Here is a 23,943-nt window from a genome sequence, read left to right on the forward strand (position 1 = left end):
TTTATCCCAGGAATGCAAGGTTAATTCAATATAAGAAAATCAATCAGTATAATAAATCCTATTAACAGGTTAAAGGACAAAAACCACATGATTACATCAAAAGACTCATAAAAAGCATTTTGCAAAATTCAACACTCTTTCATGTTAAAACACATAATAAGTTAAGAATAAAAGAGAACTTCCTTAATCAAATAAAAAGCATATACAAAATTCCAGAGCTACATTATATTTAATGGCAAAACATGAAATATTTTCCCTGAGATCAGATACCAAAAAAAGACTTCCATTATCACCACTTACATTCAACATTGTACCAGAGGCTCTGGTCAGAGAAGTTAGGCAAGAAAAATAAATAAAATACATTCATATTGGAAAAAGTAAAATTATCTCTATTTTCAGATCACATAATATTGAAGAAGTCTAAGGAATCCACAAGAAACTGTGATAACTACTGAGTTCAACAAGTTTTCAGAATACAAGATCAATATACAAAAATCAATTGGATTTCTACAAATTAGCAATGAACAATCACAAATAAAATTAAGAAAACAATTCTATTTATAATAGCATCAAAAGGAATAAAATAATAAGAAATGCATTTAACAAAACATGAGCACGACTTGTTCACTGAAAAATATAAAACATTGTGAAATAAATTTTCAAAAACCAAAATAAATGGAAGGACATGACCCATGTTCATGGATCAGAAAATTTAATGTTGTTAAAATGGAAATATTCCCCAAGTTGACCTATAGATTCAACACAGTCTAAATCAAAATGCCATCTGCCTTTTTATTTTTGCAGAAATTGACAAGCAGATTCTAAAATTCCTATAAAAATTTAAGGAAACTTGAATTGCTGAAACAATTTTTAAAAGAACAAAGTTGGTGGACTTGCATGGCCTAGTTTTAATACTTACCTCAAAGCAACAACGATCAAGATGGTATAGTATTAGCATCAATGGAATAGAATTGAGAGCCCAGAAATAAATCTGTATATCTATGACCAATTAATCTTCAACAAAAGTGCCAAGACAATTCAATGGGGAAATAATAGTCTTTTCAAAAAATGATGCTGGAATAACTAGATGTCAACATGCAAAATAATGAACTTGAACCCCTTGCTTGTACCATATTCAAAGCAGACCATAATTATAAATGTAAGAGCTAAGACATTAAAACTCTTGGAAGAAAACAAATGAGTACATCTTTATGACCTGGGATTGGGCCTTGAATGGTTTCTTAGATATGACACCAAAAGCACAAGCAAAAAAGAAAAAAATAGATAAATTAGTCTTCATCAAAATTAAAAACTTTTGTACTTCAAGGGACACCAACAAAAAAGTGAAAGGGCAGCTCACAAATTGAGAGAAAATACTTGCCAATTATATGTCTGCTAATAGACTTGTATTCAGAATGTATGAAGAACTCTTGCAAATCAAAAACAAAATGATAAATAACTGTGTTTTTTAATGGGCAAAAGATTGAAATAGTCATTTCTCCAAAAGACACATAAGTGGCCAAAATGAACATGTAAAGATAATCAACATCCTTAGTCATTAAGGAAATGCAAATCACAACCACAATGAGACATCAGTTCACATACTCTAGGATGACTTTAATCAAAAAGAGATACAATAGCCAATGTTTGATAAGGATGTAGAAAAACTAAAAGCCTCATATATTTCTGGCATGATTGTAAAATGGTGCAGCCAGTTTTAAAATGTGTTTGTCAGTTCTTTCAAAGGTTAAACATGGAATTACCATATGACTTAGAAATTCCTCTTCTACATATATACCTAACACAAATGAAAACATATGTCCACACAAAAACTTGTAGGCAAATATTCATAACAGCACTATTCATAATAGCTGAAAAGTAGAAATAACTTCAATGTCCACCAACTGAGGAATGGATAAACAAAATGTACTCTATCCACACAATAAAATATTTTTCAGCAATAGCAGGAATAAAGTACTGATAACTTGATACATAGAGGAAACTTGAAGGTATTATGCTAGGTGAAAGAAGCCAGACACAAAAGGCCACACATTGGTTGATTCTATTTACATGAATTGTCTAGGATAGGCAAGTCCATGGAGACAGAAAGTGGATTACTGGTCATTAGGATCTGGGGGGCAGAGCAGAGTGGGGAGTGAATGTTCATGAGTGTAGGGATTCTTTTTGTGATGATGAAAATGTACCAGAATTAGTGCACAACTCTGTGAATATGCCAAAAACCACTTAATTGTACAAAATTATTCTTAAAATCCCTGAAGTGCTTAGCGTACGTTTGTTGTATTTGGAAAGAATGGTTTATCAAGTAGGACTCTTTTGATGGCAAGTAACAGAAAATCCAATGTCAATTTGCTTAAGCAACAAAAGCGAATTTGTGGGCTTATATAACAAAAGTGTGTGCTTCAAAAGTGACTTATAAAGGCTCAAATGATGTTGGCAGGCTTTGTTCTGCTCCTTATTGTGTTGATTTCAACCTCGGATCATCTCAGGTTCAAATCTGGAGGAGAAATTTCCCTGCCTCTCTCAGAAATCCCAGCAAAAATCTCCTTCACTGAGATTGGGTCATATGTTCATCCCTGAACCAATCACTTTGGCTAAGGAAGGCCTGCTTCATATATGTTGCAGGATCACAAAAATTTAGTGACTAAGAGAAGAAATTCCCAGCGCTGTTACCAAATGGGAGAAAGTAGAGGAAATGGATACCAAGGAGCCATACGATAGCAAATATCCATAATCAACAGGAAAAGTTTGCCAAAATAGGAAATCAATACAGCACAGCTTAGAATCTTGGTACATGGAGTACTCCTAAATACACAGTTTCTTCTCTCAATTTTAGCTCTTAATCCTTTGAATTCAAATAATGTTTGAATTACAATTCACATTTAATGTTTATACAGGCATACCTTGGAGATATTTCCAGTTTGGTTCCTGACCACTACAATAAAGGGAGTATCATGATAAAGTGAGTCACATGATTTTTAGATTTCCTAGTGCATATAAAAGTTATTTTACACTATATTGTGGTCTATTAGGTGTGTAATAGCATGTGTCTACAAAACGATGAATATACCTTAACTTAAAAATACTTCATTGCTTAAAAAATGCTAATGATCATCTGAGCCTTCAGTGAGCCATAATCTTTTTGCTGGTGGAGGGTCTTGCCTTGATGTTGACGGCTGCTGATTGATCAGTGTGGTGGCTGCTAAAGGCTGAGGTGGCTGTGGCAACTTCTTAAAATAACAAAACAATGAAGGTTGCCTCATTGATGGACTGTCCCTTTCACAAAAGATTTCTTTGCAGCATGCAATGCCATTTGATGGCATTTTACCCACAGTAGAACTTCCTTCAAAATTGGAGTTAATCCTCTCAAATTCTGGCACTGCCTTATCAACTAAGTTTATGTAATATTCTAAATTGTTTGTTGTTATTTCAACAACATTCCTAGCATCTTCACCAGGAGCAGATTCCATGTCAAGAAAGCACTTTCTTTGTTCATCCAAAGGAAGCAACTCCTCCTCTGTTCAGGTTTTATCATGAGATTGCAGCAATTCAGTCACATCTTCAGACCCCATCCCCCACCTTTTTTTTGTTTTGTTTTTAAAGAAACAGGGTCTCGCTTCATCACCCAGGCTGGAACAGTGTCGCTGTGGTGAGATCATAACTCACTGTAATCGCAAACTCCTGGACTCAAATAATCCTTCTGCCTCAGCCTCCCAAGTAACTGGGACTACAGGTGCACAGCAACATGCTTGGCTAATTTTTATTTTATGTTTTTTTGTAGACACAGGGTTTTGCTATGTTGCCTAGGCTGGTTTCAAACTCTGGGCCTCAAGAATCCTCCCACCTCAGCCTCCAAAAGCATTGGGATTACAGGTATGAGCTACTGTGTCCAGCCAGGCTCCACTTCTAATTCTAGTTCTCTTACTATTTCCACCGCATCTGCAGTTACTTCCTCCACTGAAGTTTTGAACTCCTCAAAGTCACCCAGGAGGGCTGGAACCAACTTCTTCCGAACTCCTGTTAATGTTGATATTTTCACCTCCTCTCGTGAATCACAAATGTTCTTAATGGTGTCTAGAATAGTGAATTATTTCTAGAAGGCTTTCTATTTACTTTGCTCAAATCCATCAGAGAAATCACTATCTGTGGCAGCTATAGCCACAGATATAGCCATAGCTATAGTCCTTTGAAACGTATTTCTTAATAAGATTTGTAAGTCAAATTTACTTCTTGATCTATGGGCTTCAGAATGGATGTTGTGATAGTAGGCATAAAAACAATGTTAATCTCTTTGTAATTCTCCATCAGAGCTCTTGGGTGACTAGGTGCACTGTCACTGAACAGTAATATTTTGAATCTTTTTTTCTAAGCAGTAGGTCTCAATAGCGAGCCTAAAATATTCAGTAAACCTTGCTGTAATCAGATGTGCTCTCATCCAGGCTTTACTGTTCTGTTTGGAGAGCACAGGCAGAGTAGATTTAACATAGTTCTTAAGGGCCTTAAAATTTTCAGAATGATAAATGATTGGCTTCAACTTAAAGTCACCAGCTGCCTTAGCTCCTAACAACAGAGTCAGCTTGTCCTTTGAAACTTTGAAGCCAGGCATTGATTTCTCATTGATTTCTCTGGGTGACAGAGCCAGGATCCGTCTCAAAAAAAAAAAAAAAAAAAAAAAAGACAGAATAGGAGAATACATGGGAGGGAATGGCCTGTGAAGGTAGAGGCAAGAAATTGGAGTGATGCCACCACCATGAATGCTCACAGCAGGCAGAAGTTGGAAATGGCAAGGAATAGATTTGACCCTCGAGTACCCAGTATGAATGCTGCCCTGCAGACACCTTGATTTTGGACTTCTGCACAGCAGGGCTGTGAAATAATACATTTCAGTTGTTTTAGACCACCAAGTTTATGGTGATTTGTTAGGGCAGCCCTAGGAAACCAATACACTCTGATATTACACTCTGATATTGATATAGACAGTAGAGTTGGAAAGAATTGTGTCAGCCAGGCGCGGTGGCTCATGCCTGTAATCCCAGCACTTTGGGAGGCTGAGGCGGGCAGATCACGAGGTCAGGAGTTTGAGACCAGTCTGGCCAACATAGTGAAACCCCGTCTCTACTAAAACTACAAAAAATTAGCCAGGCGTGGTGGTATGTGCCTGTAATCCCAGCTACTCAGGAGGCTGAGGCAGGAGAATCGCATGAACCCTGGAGGCGGAGGTTACAGTGAGCCGAGATTGCGCCACTGCATGCCAGCCTGGGTGACAGAATGAGATTCCATCTCAAAAAGAAAAAAAGAAGAAAGATGAAAGAAAGAAAGAAAGAAAGAAAGAAAGAAAGAAAGAAAGAAAGAAAGAAAGAAAGAAAGAAAGAAAGGATTGTGTCTATTTTACAAACTTTGATTTTCAAAACATTTAAGTAGACCTTAAGGCTATTTTAAATCAAATATCATACTTTTTTTCTACAGGAGCAGGTAGATTAAAAGTCATTTTTCTTTACTCTTCCATATTCTTTCCCATCTCTAAAACATAATAAAGAAAAAATGGCAAATAAAAGTCTAGGGAAAAACCTCTCAAACTTAGATTAATGTGAAATTAAAAGGGGAAAATATACACTGCTATTTCAAGAAGCTTGTGAGAGAAGAGGAGAACGATCTGTAGATAAACGGGTGCTAAAGGTAAAAAGAAGTTATGTTTTATTTTTGTTTTTGGAATTGGAAAGAATTAAGCAAGTTTCAGACTTGACTAAGGGGAATCTATAATTAGAGAAGGAATGTAGTTACAGCCTGAGTATCTCTCATTCTAAATACTTGGGACCAGAAGTGTTTCAGATTTCATATTTTTCTCAGATTTTGGAATATTTGCAAATACACAATGAGATATCTTGGAGATATACCAGTTAGAGCTTAGCCCAAGTCTAAACACGAAATTTATTTATGTTACATATACACCTTATGCACAAAACCTGAAGGTAATTTTATACAATAGTTTAAATAATTCTGTTCATGAAATAAGGTTTGTGTTAAGTACTTATTTGTGGAATTTTCCACTTGTGACACATGTCAGCACTCAAAAAGTTTTCAATTCTGCAGTATTTTTAATTTTGGATTTTCAGATTAGGGATGCTCAACCTGTATGGAACAGAAAGAGGGGGACTGATACAGTCAAGTTTGTTAAGGAGGCCGGAGGGAAAGAGTTACTGGCACAGGGAGCCACAGGCATTGTGAATGAAAAGATGGAGACCTTGTCATTAAATACTAGAAGAAGGGTGGTCAAGATGGCTGTGGCTGTGAAGAGCTTTTAGATAAAGGTTAAACGGATAAAGACAATCACACCTAACGTGATGATCTTATGTTTTTCTCTATGAAAATCTGTATCGTCTAAAGTTGAGGGGTGAGGAGTGAGTAGGGTGCTTGCGGGAACAGAGAGCTCTTCAGCATTGCTGAGGAGAATGGCAGAAGCCGCTCATCTAGCACAGATAGAGACTTTGAAGAGTGCGTCAGGCTGAGGGGCTGGCTGGGCCTGGAGGTCCTACTTGGTGGTAGCCAAGTTCAGTTTTGAGATTGCTCCAGGATGATGAAAGAAGATTAGAGGAGGAGTCTAGAGCACTGAGACTTAGGGTTGGATTTCCAGTGTGTGCAGTCAGGAAAGAGAAGGAATGGAAGCACTGAGGTCCTCTTGGGATTACAAGCCAAGTGCAGTAAGGGAGGATTCGAGTTGGAAGGTGACCATTGAGATTAAGAGGCACTGTTAAAAGTCTCGAAGACTGCCAGAGAAATCCAAATAAAGTCTGTCATTTGGTTAACAGCATTCTCCCAAGGTGAGTTTTGATAAATGTACCATGGCTGTATAAGATGTTAGCATTAGAAGAATCTAGGTAAAGAATATGCCAGAACTCTATACTATCTTTGCAACTCTTTTGTAAACCTAAAATCATTTCAGAATAAAAAATGTTAAAAGTCATGGGTTTTTGTTTTGTTGTTGTCTTGTTTTGTTTTGGTTGCTCACTGAAATCTTGAAGAAGCATCATGGTCAATATTCTTCTTTCCATTGCACAGATAAGTTTTCTTTAACTACGTGTAATGGCCATAAAGATGTACGCTATAAAATTCACCAAGTCTACATTAGAACAGAGAAAGTAACCCAGAGACTTTGATCCCAGCCTAACACTGTAGCCCGATCACCTCCATCATCCCTTTCCTTCCAACCCAGGGTGGCCAACCACACCCCTCCCCAGCTGGTCACGATTTCTCAGCAGGCCTATCATTTTCAGAAGGTGCTGGAAGACCAAACAAGTGTAATATCTCTGTAAGGCAAGATTCTGGTTGCCCCAGATCAGAGGGTCTGAGGTCCTGTTGGGTATAGGGTGGGCCAAAGCTGGGGGATGCTGTCGGAGAAATTAGGAAGACTGTGCTTTAAGCCTCTCCTTCTGGGACTCTCAGCTGTGGCTAATCCCTGCTCTGTGTTCAAACATGTGGATTACACCAGGGAAATTACCCCCATCTAGTCACGAGGCGACAAAACCGTGTCATCTCAACCCATTGCTTCCAAGGGAAAACTTGTTCATTTCCTCTCACAGGTCTCAAACCTTTCTTTTGTGGCGCAGCCTCATATTCAATGTCAATGCAAAAGTGGAGCACCTGGAAGGGAATATGCTCTAAGAGGTAGTGACGCATTTTTTTGGTCCCCTGACCTGCATGGGAACTTGCAGAGTCAGACCTTTCCCTCAGTGGAGTGGCTACTCTGCCCTGGTACTAATTTCTGTAAAAAAAAAAATTAGTCTTCACAGCACCTTTATGAAGTAGGCATTATTTTATTTTATTTTACCTATTTTATAGATGAGGAGCCTAAAATGCAGAGAATTTAAGCATATGCCCAAGGTGAAAGAGCTGGTATATGGAAGAACAAAAGAAGTGCCCTTAGGACCCTGGAGGGAGGCTTGCCTTTTCAGGATTCCCTCTCTAGGTGATGGGGGGTCCCCAGGGCCAATGTGGTCCTCTCCTCCAGGAGGTGCTCAGCCAGTGTCTGTTTCAGTCTGGAGTAGCGCGAGAACTCCTACATCCATCCCTCACATCTGGGTGTCCAAGGCTTGTAGCAACGAACTCATGAGTTAACAAATTTGAGGTGAATTTCACACAAATGAGAGATATTTCCTTCTGGCCATTGTCTGCCAGTAAATGCCCAATGAATGGGAAATAATTCAGCATCAATATCAACATCATAGATCCACAGGAAGAGCCTCAGCGAGGGGTCTACTCCCCATTTTCAAATGCATAGGCACATGGACAATAAATAACTTGCTTCAGATGATGCAGACATGCTGTGTGGAGCCAGGCCTAGAACCCAGGGCTATCTGTCTACTACTCTGGTGACTTTCAGTCGCACTATGATGCTGCTTACATGTGATTTTATATCTGCTGATGGTGCAAAGAACTGAACTTTAAGCATCACTGCAGGAGATACAAACAAAAGTTAAAGACTACCTCTCAGCAGTTCAGAATGGGGGGCTAGAATGAATGAATAAATGAAGAGTAAATGGACAAATGAATGAATCCAGATTCCAGGGACTCAGAATTGCTGCCTCTCCCCAGACCTACGGTAGGGTCTAATCAGGGCCTTTGCAGCATCACTGATCAATTGCACACCCTCTAGATAATATAAGAATTGATTCTCAATGTGCCCTGACTGGTTCCTACACAGACCAGAAATCAGGAGGCCTGGGTTCTGGTCCCAGCCCTGCCATTGTCATACTGGGTGATGTGTGCCTTTATCACTGTGGCCCTGGGTTTCTTCAGCTGTAAGGAGGGTAGATTTGGCTAGACGATTGCTTCCCAGCCATTTTGAGCCACACTACTCTACCTACAGGGAGCATCCCCTCGTGTGGGAGATCTCACTGCACAGGGAGTATTGCAAGGAGAGATGTCAAGGTGGGGAAGGGAAGCCAGGAACTTGCCAGAAATGAAGGTCAGGCAAGTGCTGCATCCACTGGGGGCCCCCATTTTCACTCTCTTTTATATCATTCCATTTGATGGGAGGCCAGGACCGAAGCAGAGGTTCTGCCGTTACCTGTTCCATTCTTCGTTCACAGCCTGGAGCCTTTGGAGTCCAGTATCAAGTCAGCTGCACACTAGGCCAGTAGGCCTAGGCTAAAATTGAGAAGTGGTTTAACTCAAAGCCAGATGCAGAGCAATGTAGTCAAAATAATTAAACACATATATGTGCAGGCTTGCTGACAAACAAAATAAGATAGCATCACTACTTCCAAGCAGTTGAAAAAACATGTAACAAGGAAGCATATGAAATAAGTGGCTAAGGATCCTTCCTAGGGTAGTTCAAAGAGCTGGGAGGAGTTTTGTAAGAAATAACCAACCAAGTCTGTGGGAGAGGCCAGAGTTTGGGGCTTGTTCTTACGGGCTGAGTGACCACAGCCAAGTCACTATCACATTCTGAGCACTTTTCCCAGGTAACCTCAGCGGGAGCCGGGGCACATTTTCCAAGATTATCAAAAGGGTTATCTGTAAAAGAAATGGAAAAAGAACTGGCCAAACATGGGAAGTTTTACTGATGAGCCAGAAGAGAAAAATGGATGGCTACTCCCACCTAAAAGCTACTACCTGCTCCTCCCCTCTGGCCCATCCCTCTGCAACGGCACCTGCAAGAGCTTATGCAGAGGGCCAGGCTTAGCGCCCATGGAGAACCCCGCAGAATTGATGCAATTCCTTGCAAACCTGTTCTCTAAGCAGGCTAATTTTCATGAGCCCGAATAAATCCTTCCTGTGACAATGAGTAATTTTTATGGTCTTTCTGCACTCATCTAACTAATTGCACATCTCACATTTTACAATTTCCCCTCCCCCATCAGTACAAGAGTAGTGGTTAGCAATGACCTTAGCTGCTTCTCCCTCAGAACCTATTCAAAATAATTAGAGGGAGAAAATATATATGGCTAGGGTCTACCCAGTACAGTTACCCTCTTATCTCTTTCTCCTGTTGTTTTCCAGTCTATGTGGTTAAGTGAGCTGATGGTGGTTGAGAGGTCATGCATGCTCTGAAGTGATGAAGTCCTATCAATGGCACAGTTAGCTCTCCACAGCCTTCTGTTGCCCTTTTATAAATTTAATGCAGCAAATTTTATCAGTGGCTAGCTGGAAGGATACAGAAATGCACAGACACGGAGTAGGAGGGGAAGATGGATGCATAAACAAATAAATCTGCCTGTCAGGGAGATGAAGGCATAACTTAGCTAGACCATGCCACTCAGTAGGGATCCAGAAAAAGAAGTCCTTTCTCTTAGTTGTCAAGAGAGGTGATGTTTGAGTTAAATCTTGAAACCTGAGTAGGAATTCTCCAGACAAGAGTTCCAAGGAAGTAGAATAATACATGCAATGGTTTACAACAGCCTTGCATGTTTGGGGAACTGCAGATATTACAAACACTGCAAATAGCATGCAGGGTGTTGAGGTGGGGGACAGAAAAGCAACTAATGAGGCCAAAGGTGTTTGGCAGAGCAAAGTTCATGGAGACCTTTCAGGCCACCCAGGAGAGTTGCGGCTTTAATCTGAAGGCAGTAGGAGAACGTCAAAGGTTTTTGTTGTTATTGTTGTTGTTGTTGTTTAAATAACGAAGTAACACAGAATTTTGGAAGATAGCTGCCTATAGTGTGGACCAGGGCAAGCCAGAGGAAGGGAGAAGGGTGAAGGAGGTTGTTTCATGGAAAGAGGCACAAAGGGTGGAAAACAGGAACAAACCTCAAAGAAATACAAGTGTGAGAATCAACAGAGCTTAGTGACTGGTTTATTTGAGTAGTGATGGAGAAAGGAGGACATGAAATACTCTTAAGTGCCCCGAGGGTTGATGGTACCATTCCTCAAAGTAAGGAACATAGGAGGTTTGGAGAGGGCGAGAGTGAACACAATTCAGATGTATGAAGTTGTAAATGTCAATGAGACATCTTAATAAAAAAAAGCTTTTTCCACTGATAACACCAAATGCTTCCAAAGATGTGGAGCAACAGAAACTCTCATTCATTGCTGGTGGGAATGCAAAACGGTGTAAACGCTTTGGAAGACAGTTTGGCAGTTTCTTATGAAACTAAACATAGTCTTACTATATGACCCAGCAATGACAATCCTTGGCATTTATTCAAGACTTAAGAACTTTCATTCATGTAAAAACCTGCAAGAGTGTTTACAGCAGCTTTATTACAATTGCTGAAATTTGAAAGACACCAAGATATCCTCTAGTAGATTAATGAATAAGTTAACTGTGGTGCATATAGAAAATGAATATTATTCAGCAATAAAATGAGCTATCAAACCATAAAAAGACATGGAAGAACCTTTACATGCACATTGCAAAGTGAAAGAATTCAATATGAAAAACTACATATTGTAAGATTCCTACTATATGACATTCTGGAAAGGCAAAACCATGGATATAGTAAGAATATCAGTGGTTTCCAGGGGTTTGAAAGGAAGGTGGAAGGAATAAATAGGGAGAGCACAAGGAGTTTTTTTTTTTTAATCTTTATTTCAGTAGTTTTGGGGGTCAAGTAGCTTTTGTTACATGGATGAATTATAAAGTTGTGAATTTTGAGCTTTTACTGCACCTGTCACTTGAGTAGTGCATACTGTACCTAATGGTGTAGTTTTATGTTTATCCCTAGCCTCATCCCCTGCCCTCCCGCATCTAGAATCCTAGCACATGACCATTGGAAGAGGCTTTATACCAGTTGCTACATCTTAAATATGGACAAATAAGTCCTAGAGAGAATAATGATATGCCTGGTGTTGCCTAACATATTCTTAAAAATTAAAAAAAAAAATGTGGCACATATACACCATGGAATACTATACAGTCATAAAAAAGGATGAGTTCATGTCCTCTGCAGGGACGTGGATGAAGCTGGAAACCATCATTCTCAGCTAACTAAACTAACATAGGAACAGAAAACCAAACACCACATGTTCTCACTCATAAGTGGGAGTTGAACAATGAGAACACATGGACACAGGGAGGAGAACATCACACACCAGGGCCTGTCGGGGACTGGGGGGCTAGGGTAGGGGTAGCATTAGGAGAAATACCTAATGTAGATGACTGGTTGATGGGTGCAGCAAACCACCATGGCACATGTATACCTATGTAACAAACCTGCACAAGTATGCCATGTGCATGTATCCCATGTATAATTTTTTTTAAAGCATAATTTAAAAAAATTATACATGTATCCCATGTACAATTTTTAAAAATTCACTCATCCAATTAATTGTGTTTGGCATTGGAAATGATGGATGAGAAGCAGTGAGTAATATTAAGGTACTTATTGTCCAGTGGAGCAAACCAGCAATAATCAGAACATTACAAAGCAACATAATAACAACTACAATGGAGGTGATGGGGTGCAAGGACAGCAAATCCAGGGTTAGGCTGGTCTCAGTCATTAAAGTCCCAGTCGTGCGTGGGGGCCACAGCAACATCTCTTCCCAAGGCTGCGTCAGGGCTGGATCCAGCCACTCAGTTTCCCTTTCAGTCTTTCTCCTTTTGAGCATGAAGAGGCTGATGCTGGGAGGTTTGTTGGGAAACCAAACTGGATGACCTGAGAGTTGTGAAGACAAGTGGGAAGGACTGGCTGACCTAGGTTTTCTATTGCTGAACTGATACTAAGGCAGTATTTCCCTAGAGTAAACAAAAGCATTCCTCACCGCTTGTTCACCACAGGTAATTCTGATCCAGGTAGCCGCATAGCTTTAGGTGGGCTTCCTCAAGTGTTCCCACAGCTTTCTTCTTTGTGGATTCCCTCCACAGTTTACCATGGAGACCAGAATCCTCTTCCCTGGGGATGCCCCAGCCTTTCCTCCTGGGAAAGTGAGCATGCTTACTGCTATTGGTCCAGCCTCATCTTCCCAGGCTGTATTGACTTGGCACAATGTCACCGATGGGGCTGCGTCCTCTATAAGCCCCCACAAACACACATCCATCCCATCTGGGGAGAGAAAGTGGTTTTATCTACTTTTCCACTTGGCTTCAAAGAATCTAGAAAATCAGATATTTTGTATCAAGTGACAGGCAACAAGTAGAAATCTGAAACCCACTAAAAAGTCCTTCTTTTGATGAAAAATTTCTTCCATATGTTTGGAAACCAAGCTGCTTTCATATTAATTGAATATACTGAACACACACAAAAACAAACAATGTCTTAAGATCTTTCTTTTACAATGCTGGGTTCAAAAGTTTTGGATTCCAAAATGTTTCTGACAAGGCTTTAACTGTTTTTCAGGCATGTTGTGTGCTTCCAGCTCAAGCCGGCTCAGTGTTTTAGGACAACCAACACAATTCATATAACATCCTTGTACATTTCCACCATTTCCCGCCTCACCATGCCTCAGAGGACTACAGGCTCCCCAAGACGGTGAGTGATGTGTGGCTAAGCTATAGGAGTTAAGGTGGAATCACTGGCAGATACCTGAACAGAAAGTCAGAATAACTAATTTTTTTTTAACCCAGCCCCCAACACTGGTCAGTTTGTGACTCTGTAAAATACAAAATATCTGAGCTGATCTTTAAGGTTCTTTCAAGCCTTCATCACTTTGGGGCCTGAATAATGAGGAGTGCAGGCCTTGTATCCCATTGTCTGGAATAAAAAAGAACAAAGGAGTTTAAGTATTTGAGAAGAAAAAAAAAATCCCACAAAGGTCTCACATGCTTTCTTGGATGCTAAGCCCAATGCTAGGAATGCGAAAAGTTGGCTGGGTGTGGTGGCTCATATGTGTAATCCCAGTGCTTTGGGAGGCTGAGGCAAGAGGATCACTTGAGGTCAGGAGCTCGAAACTGCCTAGGCAACATAGCGAGACCCCATCTTTATAAAAATAAAAATTAGCCAGGCATGGTGGTGCACACCTGTAGTCCTAGCTAGTTGGGAGGCTGAGGCAGGAGGATCACTTGAGGCCAGGAGCTTCAGATTGCAGTGGGCTATGATCATGCCAATGCACTCTGGCCCCAGCAACACAGTGAGACCCTGTTTCTAAAATAAATAAATGAATAAATAAATGAAAAAGTCCAAAAAGTTCTCGAAGGTGAAGATGCTCTTCTTTCTCTGGCTCTCTCCACAGCCTGCACTGCAGATAAATGAGTCAGTATTACATGGGTAAAAATTAAGATTTAGCTTCATGAAAAAGTAAATATTTTAAAAATATATACCCATGAAAAATCAGGTAGTGATTCAGCAGTGAAGTGCATGGTAATGATTATGAATGTTTTGCCATCTGCCTGAGCCTTCCCTCATATTCCCATCTCTGGCCATCCCTGCCCCAGACCCCCTCTGCAGCCACACCGAATAACCTGATGTCCCAAGAATACGCATCTTTGTACATGTGCTTCCAATTGCTTGGCATGTCTATCCTTACTCCCTGTGACCCATTCCTTGTCATCTTTCTGGATTCGAGTTAAAATCATCTCCGCTGTGCAGTTCTCCTGATTACCATCATGAGCTAACAGCCCCCTCTCCCTGGTCTTCTAGAATCCTCAATGGTCTAATTCATGCCTCCATGAAAGTACAAACACATCATCACTATCTGTAACGTATCTGTCATCCCCTCTGGGTCATGAGGTCCTTAAAGGCAAGGATGAAGTTATCCACTGTCATCTCCAAGGCCCCAAGTGATGCCTGGCCCTTCACAGTTTGCTGAGTCAAGGCAGTGGTGTGACAGCATCCACTTGCACTGACACCCTGCAATGGCTTCTGAGAATTGATTTTTACATTTTCAGGAATTTTGTCAGCTGATATTAAAAATTACAGTATGCAAATTAACAAATAAAGTATATTTAAAACAAAAGTTAGAGATAGTCCAAATTCATCACTCGCTAATGATGTCACAACATTTTCTATTATCTATGCACTTGGAGGAGCTATTTATGTCTGTCGTACCTGTGTGGTGGAAATGCCGTGTGCGCACGTGCCCCTGCACGTCTCTTCCATCTCCACATTTAGTAACCTCATGTTGGTAGCTTGGAATTGGCCATGGTAGGACTATGTATACCACAGAAATTGGCAAATGTTACAAATCAGGGCTTGATTTATTGTTCTGTTGATTGTCTAGACTTAAAGTGACAAAGAAAATGTTAATGCAGACTAAATTTATAATGTCTGTAATCATTACATTGTGAATAACACACACACACACACAAACCCGTATTTAAAAACTATTATCCTATTCAACCAAGAAGACTCTCTTGTCGTTGATAAACAAGTAAAATTGTTACATATATCTCTGTTGTTTTACTTTCATTTTATTCATTAAAATATCAACCAACGCTTATCCCAGAATAATACTTGTTTGTCAATTGCAATCATAGACTGGCTACAGATACAAGAGTTTGACAAATATTGATGAAAGCATTCAGTGAAAATCATCTAGCAACATAGCACTTACAATAAAGAGTATTGCATATTTTTATTCTTATTTGTAAGTTGTGTGCTACACATCCTTTACTTCAGTAACATTTAGAATAAGCTAATGTACGCATATGAGTGCATACGTTTCTCTTCCTGGAGAGCCCATTGTCAAACATCTACCAGCACATCACCAGATTCAGAGAGGAGGGACAATAGAGAGGGCGATAGTAGTCAGGGAGGGCTACATTTAAAGAGGAATTGAGACTTAGACTCGATGTAGGCATGAAGGGTCAGAGAAGGAGACTCAGCAGAAGAAGCAGTGCAATATTTCCATCAGGCTGAACAGCACAACCCCAGGCACAAAGGTAGGAAAAGCTTGGTCCATGGAAACAGTGAGAGTTAGGGCTGCTGGAACAGAGGTGGCCATTGAGAGTGGTAGTGGGAGATCAAGCCGGACGGGCTGGGAGGGGCTGAGCTCCGGAAATCAGTGCAAGTGAAGCAGAGAAGTTGGATTTGATTTAGCAGGCAATAGGGAGCCACCTCTGATTCTTGAAAAAGAGTGATGAGAAGTGAGCAGTGATTTAGAAGGACTAATAGGGCCATGGTATTCAGGATAGATTGGAAGAGGGAGAGACTAGCTCTAGTCCCTCTGGAAAGCAAACTGAGATTATGAAGCAAGTCGGGACTACAAGGATGAGGTAATGCAGCCCTCTCCTCCATCCTGCATGCACCTTCTCTCTTCCTTTCCCTCCACCAAGCTCAGACACATCCCCCTCCCCCAAGCTTCCCCTCCAGCAGCCCTTTTCTCTGGGGTCTATGATTAATTCTCTCTTAAAAGTATCTGGTGATAGATCCAAAGGGCATTTCATAAATTCTGCCTCATTATGTGAAGCCTAGTTTAAAAACTTCCTTTTGTCTAGATCAATTATGAAATAATAAAATCTGACCTGAAGCCAAGCCTGCATCTATTTTTTCATTGAGAAAGGGATTCAGTGATGATCAGAAAAAGCTAAGAATAAGGGAATTTGATTCTGTAGTTTCAGGACCCTAAGAAGTAAGTAGCTAAATCAGCATAAACAAATTTTCTTCAAAATCGATTATATCTATTTCTCCTCAGTACCTGTGTGCCCTCCCCTCACGCACATGCACCTTCTCACACATGCACATAGGCCCCCAGTACCTAGCAAACTGTCAGTCGGCTACCTCCAGCACTGCCATCCCTATTATCCTGGGCTACTGAGAAGAAAGGATGCTCAAAAGGGAGTGATCAAATTAAAAAAAAAAAAAAAAACAGATGCCTGTGCCATGTACACTCTTTCCAAGGATTCTTGTTGCTTTTAGGGCTACTGTATGGCACCTAAATTATAATGTCCTTCGGGAATTATATCTGCCTTTGCATGTTTTAGTGGCCCTGCCCCAATTATCATACCATCTTGGTGAAAACAATGTCTGGCTAGTAGTTCCATGGCACCAACATTGTGCCATAGTTGGCCAAGCATTTAATGGTCTATGGGTCATGAGGTTGGGGGGTGCTGGTGTTGGTGATACACACACGGTTACTTTGCCCTGGATTCTCCCCTCTGTCAATATTGACCTGCCTCTGTTTGCCCTAGGGACATGGTTGGGCAGGTACCGGATAGATGCTGTCACTGCTGAAAAAGAAAAAAAATATCCAAAGTGAGTAATGTTTTTATGCTTTTTCTTTCAAAATATGATCTATTACAAAAAATGGTATGCCCAGGCTTTCTTTCTTCCTATATTTTCTAATCCTTCTAGAAGCTCCCATCATAGGCCCTTAAACACATTCTTACACACACACACACACACACACACAAGCAGTATTTCTATCCTGTCTTCAAAATGCCAACCCTACAAACATATCTACCCAAATTCCACAGACACTTCTAATTGTTGCTTTCTTCCTAGTTCCCTGTTGACAACCCACATGGGTTTGGCTCCCTAATTTTTCTCCCTACCAAGGACAAAAATAAAAAGCCATAAATGCCAGAAATTTCTAGGAGCTAACTCAGCTCCTTCACATACGTGATTTTTTTTTTTGAGACAGAGTTTGCCCAGGCTGGAGTGCAACGACACAATGTCGGCTCACTGCAACCTCCGTCTCCCAGGTTCAAGCAATTCTCCTGTCTCAGCTTCCCAAGTAACTGGGACTACAGGAGCGTGCCACCACACCCTGCTAATTTTTTTTATTCTTCTTAGAGATGGGGTTTCACCATGTTGGCCAGTCTGGTCTCGAACCCCTAGCCTCAAGTGATCTGCCCGCCTCAGCCTCCCAAAGTGCCGGGATTATAGGCATAAGCCACCATGCCAGGCCCACATGGGTGATTTTTATGCTGGGCTCTGTCAGGCATCTGATACTCAGTCCCATGTTAAGTCTGTCTTGTTGGTGCCCACACCTAATCATGGAAAATCCGTCAATCCATGGCAATCAAGAAGCCCTTTTTTTTGCATTGAGCTAGGCACTTGAGAGCTCTGAAGAGTATAAGATGTATTTCCTGCTTTTCACAGAAAAGAAAAGAACACGTGCAAAACTCTCTGAAAATAATTCCGTGCTCCATTGGATGGCACTGACCAGCGGAGACAGTGTAGTACTGTCATCAAGTGCTAGATTCCTAGTCCGAAATGTGGGCTCTTTCTAGCCTCTTCCTTTTCCCCCGTGACACACAGACCCACAGACCCATGGACACTATCTCTTTCATAGAAAGTTAGCCATTGTAGTGTCTAATCCAGTTCACTCTGTGCCCATACTAAGAGTTCCAGAATTGGGTATTCAATAAGATTCAACACTAATGTGGGACAAAGATACTTGGGTTGTATTTCGCAGGTAAGAGAATACACATTATTCCGGGTTTTCTTTTTCTTTTCTTTTTTTTTTTTTTCTTTGAGATGGAGTCTTGCTCTTGTCACCCAGGCTGGAGTATAATGGCACGATCTCAGCTCACTACAACCTCCGCCCCCCGGGTTCAAGAGGTTCTCCTGCCTCAGCCTCCTGAGTAGCAGGGATTACAGGTGCCTGCCACCACACCCAGCTGATTTTTGTATTTTTAGTAGACATGGGGTTTCACCATGTTGGCCAGGCTGGTCTTGAACTCCTGACCCCAGGTGATCTGCCCTCCTCGGCCTCCCAGAGTGCTGGGATTACAGGCGTGAGCCACCGCGCCCACCCGTTCTGGGTTTTCATATTCATGTCTCTACCTGTGAGGGTTGTGCCTTCACTCCGACTGGCATGAACAAGTCAATTTACACGAGACCCTGACCTCCAACAGGAGCCCAAAACTGGAGCACGAGATTTCGATTAGGTTGTTACGTTGTGGGTTAAGTCGCTGGTTGGTTCGTTTTAATCTACTCTCAAAGTATTTGCTTCTTCTAATTTGTGACTGAAAAAGGTTTTCAAAACACTCATCTCTCTGTAGTTTTTTTTAACATCAAAGATTCTTGTCAATAAAGTTTTGAGTCTAAGGACTACATGAGGTTGGAGAGCTAATTTATTTGTTCCCCAAGACTTACTCTATTTTCCTTTAAAAAGAGCCCAAAGTTTCTCTAAATCATCTTTTATAGTCTGTCATTGTTCAGTGTTGAGATGTTGTCCTTTATAGTTCATTTACATTTTGCTTACTACAGATTACGCTCGTTTTCTTTTAAGATATTTTAAAAAGATGATTTGTTCGTTCATTTACATTCATTCAGCAAATATTTACGGAATACCAACTCTGTGCCAGCACTGTTCCACACTTCTCTCTAGGCACCATACTGTAGCTACTTCAACAAAATATATCGAGTTCCTGCTGATGCGCAGGTACTGAAGACAAAATGAAGAAGAGAGAACAGCCCCTGGCTTCCCCTTAATAGGCACCAAGATTGTACCTTGAAGGGGGTGACTGCACGGCTCCTTTGCTTGTGTGTTTATGTGTGTGTGCATATGTCACACGAGCTCTGCTTATTAATGGTAAATAGACATAACTCTAAGGAAATAATGTTCACAGATTCCATTTACCAAGTCCCTACTTTTTCCCAGCCAATATACTAGTCACTCTACACACATTTAATTCTAAGAGCAAAACTACGATGTAGGTACTATTACCATCCCCATCTTACAGATGAGGAATCCACGCTCAGGGAGATATGGCAGGTCTCTAGGACACAGACAGGCATGTGTCCCTGTAGAGGCACTGCGTTCCTGCACGCCACTCTGTGGTCCCAGTGCTTTTATCTTGTATTTTTCTGCAGTGACTGTAGCAGGCCTGACACAAAGGCTGCCTCAGGATTTTGAAAGATGTGGTTTCTTGTATCTAATATTTAATGAGGTCATACATACTCCTCATGGATGCCTTTGACCTTCACACCATGTAGAGACCACTTGCTATGCCAGAGGGGCCTCCTTGCTCCTGCCTTCCTACAAACATTCTGCATTCCCTGGGAGGAGTGTCCAGGGAGAGCCCACAGATAAATTGGGAAAACTCCAAGTCCTGGTCCTGCCCATAGCTAGGCATGACGTGGGCATCATGGAGAGCTCATTGCTTGGCAAGCCTTGCTGCCTACCACAAAATATGGTGGAGAGGAATTGGGTAGAAAAATCAGTGGGTTTCTTACCTTCAGGAGGTAACCTAGCTATGCCAAAAATGCTACGATACTGTCCCTCTACCTTAAGTCACAGTTCTGCCTATGCCCATCTGTGACCCCCATAAAAGGATTTATAGAAAAAAAAGAAAATTTGGTAAACCAAGAGAGTGTCCTGATAAAACCATCTAGTCCCAAGACAACCCTTAAAAGAAAACATGCAAATCACAGGGCCAGGCTGGTGTGAGAGCAAGGATGGCATTCCATCCTCCAAACTCCACATCTGGCCAAAGAGCTTTATGAACAACATAGGAAGGTGCACCTGGGAACCCAGGGCCCAGAAATGATGACTCTCACCTTGTACAATGCTTCCCTGAGGGCTGCCCACTCTGTGTGGTCAAGCATCCACCCTACCCCATTGTGCGCACATTTCAGGCACCAACATTTGCATACAGTATCTCTAATCTGCAGAGTAATCATGACTGTTCTCATGACTAGAGGATAAAGTGACTCTCAGAAGAACCCAGGGTCCCATGGCTGGCCTGTCAGGTTGTAGGGCCTTTGTTCTTCTGAGGATGCCATGTGCCCCTAGTGGGGGTCTCCCTCACTTAGACAGGGGGAAATAAGCAAAAACATTAAAATCCAGCAAAAAATATACTATCACACTGCAATAAGGAAAGAGATACAACCTCAAGCTAAAAACTGCCAAAGGCAGAACCCAAGGAGAGAAACAGAGAATTTTTTTTGCCATCCTCTCACCTCTGAAACAGAACTAGTGAGTCGACAAAATAGGAAAAATCTTAGCAGAACTCTTGAACTTAGGAGAGGTAGATGAAGTGGGTGCCTCTGTATTTCTCCACTCCTGGCTGGGTGGGAGTAGATTAGGCCTATTAAGGAGAGAAAGGTGACAACGGAAATAAACAACATAATTTGACTTTCTCTGTTGGGAAGTTAAGGTCCTGGGATCTACTCTGAATTTGGAAGGATTTCCCCAGGACAGAAGAATTACACACTCCACTGGGGGGTGAATTCTGATAGAGGACATTAAAAGGAGTGGGCCATGCCCTAGCTGACTTCTCCTCTAACCTATCAGACCCTCGTATAGAGAAGATGAACTGCAATTCTTGTCCTCTCAGACTTTGGTAAAGAGGGAAGTCACCTAAGGAAGGGAGAGAAGCCAAGCCAAAACAACCTGCTGGTGTCAGAGCAACTAGAAGGTCTAGACAAACCACTCACATCAGGTGTGACAGGACACACAGAAATGGTGATTGTGTGCAAACCACAATGAACACAACCGTTGAAAGAATGAAAAGTTCAGCACAAACTTCAGCATGGAAGAAATATAATCCCAGAACAGAATCAAAACACTTGTGCTTCACGCTATTGAAACATTTACTAAGAGCTGGAACAAAATTTTAAAAATAGTTTAAAGACCAGGCTGGGCACAGTGGCTCACGCCTGTAATCCCAGCACACTGGGAGGCCAAGGCCGGTGGATCATCTGAGGTCAGGAGTTTGAGACCAGCCTGACCAGTATGTTGAAACCCCTTCTCTACTAAAAATACAAAAATTAGCTGGGTGTGGTGGCAGCTGGTGGCAGTAATCCCAGCTACTCAAGACGCTGAGGCTGGAAAATTGCTTGAACCTGGGAGATGGAGGTTGCAGTGAGCCAAGGTCATGCCACTGTACTCCAGCATAGGCAACAGAGTGAGACTCCATCTCAAAAAAATAAATAAATAAAATAGTTTAAAGACCAGATGACAAAACAATGAAATGAGATGTTTGCAAATTAGGGCAAAATTTGAGGCGGAAAAAAATAATACTATCATGGAACAATAAATAAATAAGACGCAGCAAGGAAAAGAACAATTTTAGCCAAAAATCAAAGTACTAACACAGAAAACGCTCAAGATAATTCTAGCAAATACGGAAGAAAAATACAAAGTTTGAAAATCAGTTGGAATATAATCAATGTGGAGAAGAGAAAGACAATTGAACATATGACTAATGTATATTATTGATTTTCCGGAAGTAAGGAATTCAACAAATATGCCAGAGAAAGATTACATATATAATATATATATAATAGGGGGAATTTTCCCTGAAATAAAGGAATCAAACATTTGATTGATTTGAAACTTTCTTGAAACCTGAGACAACAGATTTAAGTGTGGACAACAACAAAACCTGGTGACATCTGTGAGGAGGGGTTGGTGGTGTAAAGAGACAAGTGTAACCCAATGCCACCCAGCATCCCCGATACCCACAGAGCCATGTGCATCTGAAGCTTTGTGCAAGGCTGTGCGGAACATCCAGGCTGGAGAGGAGACAGACCGCAACTTGGACTTGGCAATGAGTGGGGGTGCAGATGAAAGAGGAAAACACCAGTTCCAACTCTCAAGATCATCACCAGTTCATGGAATTTTGTCACTCTTTCTCTTGCAAGTGACATAAACCCAACCCAACATGGCTTAAGTAAACGTATGAATTTATTGGCTCACGAAGCAAAACTTCAGGAGAGGTTTTGGCTTCAGGCCCAGTGGCTCCAGGTGCTCAAACAATATCTGTCTCTATCCCTCAGCCCTGCGGTCTTCTGTGTAGGCCCCATTCTCAGGCAAGGTTTCCCCACATGATGGAGATAAGAAGTTCACCTACTAGTAGTACAGGCTTTGGATCAAAAGTTCTGGATTTGAGGCTAGGAAGGTTTAATTCTCAAATCAGCCAGAGCTGAATCACAGCCCTGAAGGAGATGGGGTCAGCTGTGAGAGTGGGAGAGAGATGGTACCTAAAGAATACCAAAGTGTTCAAAGAAGAAAGGGAAGTAGATGTTGAGAGACCAAAAACAATACAGGTCCACAACACTGAAGAATAGGACACACGCATACACACTCACGGTTACACAGTTTCTCATACACCTAAAACTATAACATACAAAGAACTACACATTAATATGATACAGAACAATCACCCAAGGCTTAAGAGAAAGAGGAAAAAAGAACCATCATTCAAGTGGAAAAGATTCCGACACCTAAAGTTTCCATATATCCACCACCACTACTATCATCACTGTTAATAGAACAAGTTAAATCTCTTTGTGTTGCAATGGGCACCATGCTAATAGGATGCACTAGAGACAGTTTCCTCCCTTTAAAGACTCACCCTATAAAACAGGCAGAGCATGGAAGATCAGGTATAAACAAGTAGAGAGCAGATAGAAAGTCATGGAGCTAATATGCTCATACACTCATAGAACATTGAACCATTCCCTCTACAGGTATTCACGTTGTACCAGCTGAGTGCCAGTACTGCATGCTCTGGGGATTCCATCCCTGCCCCTATGGAAGAGGGGTCAACTTTTCCAAAACATCATCTTCTAGAGGAAGAAGCTGAAGCCCAGCACGGAAAAGTAACATAACGAAGATCTCAGCAGAATGACGGTCATCTGAGCATCTACACTCTGGGGTTGCAAAAAGAACAAGAACGTAGGGGTCAATGGACCTGAGTTCCAGGCCTGGCTCTGTCACCAGCTGACTGCTAGAAGCCCACCCACCTCCACCTTCTCTAGATCACATGTTTTATGGCCGCCTCAAAGGCGTGAAGCAGGTGAGTCGTGCTGCCTCTGCCGACATCTGCTTTGTGAGCCTGGGAGTATTTCACGGAGATGTTTCTCTCGACAGGTTTATGGCTGGTCTTGGCTCAGTGCCTTGAAAACACTGATCATGTGATGAAACGAGAATGTCATGCTGCGGGCCATCAATAAACCACACTGGCGTTCCCGCTCCCACCCCGACACCACTCCACCCATGCAATATTCCTCCCCTTCAGCCTCCTCCCTCCCCACCTCCCAAAGATATCCAGACCAGACCAACTCATTAGGAAGTGACATCCACCAGGATTCTTGGCCCCAGTCAAAAGAGGGGCCAGAGCTTGTCTGTTGCTTGCGGATACTTTTCTGTTTT

This window comes from Pan paniscus, chromosome 10 (assembly GCF_029289425.2).
Source record: "Pan paniscus chromosome 10, NHGRI_mPanPan1-v2.0_pri, whole genome shotgun sequence".
Classification (NCBI taxonomy): domain Eukaryota; kingdom Metazoa; phylum Chordata; class Mammalia; order Primates; family Hominidae; genus Pan; species Pan paniscus.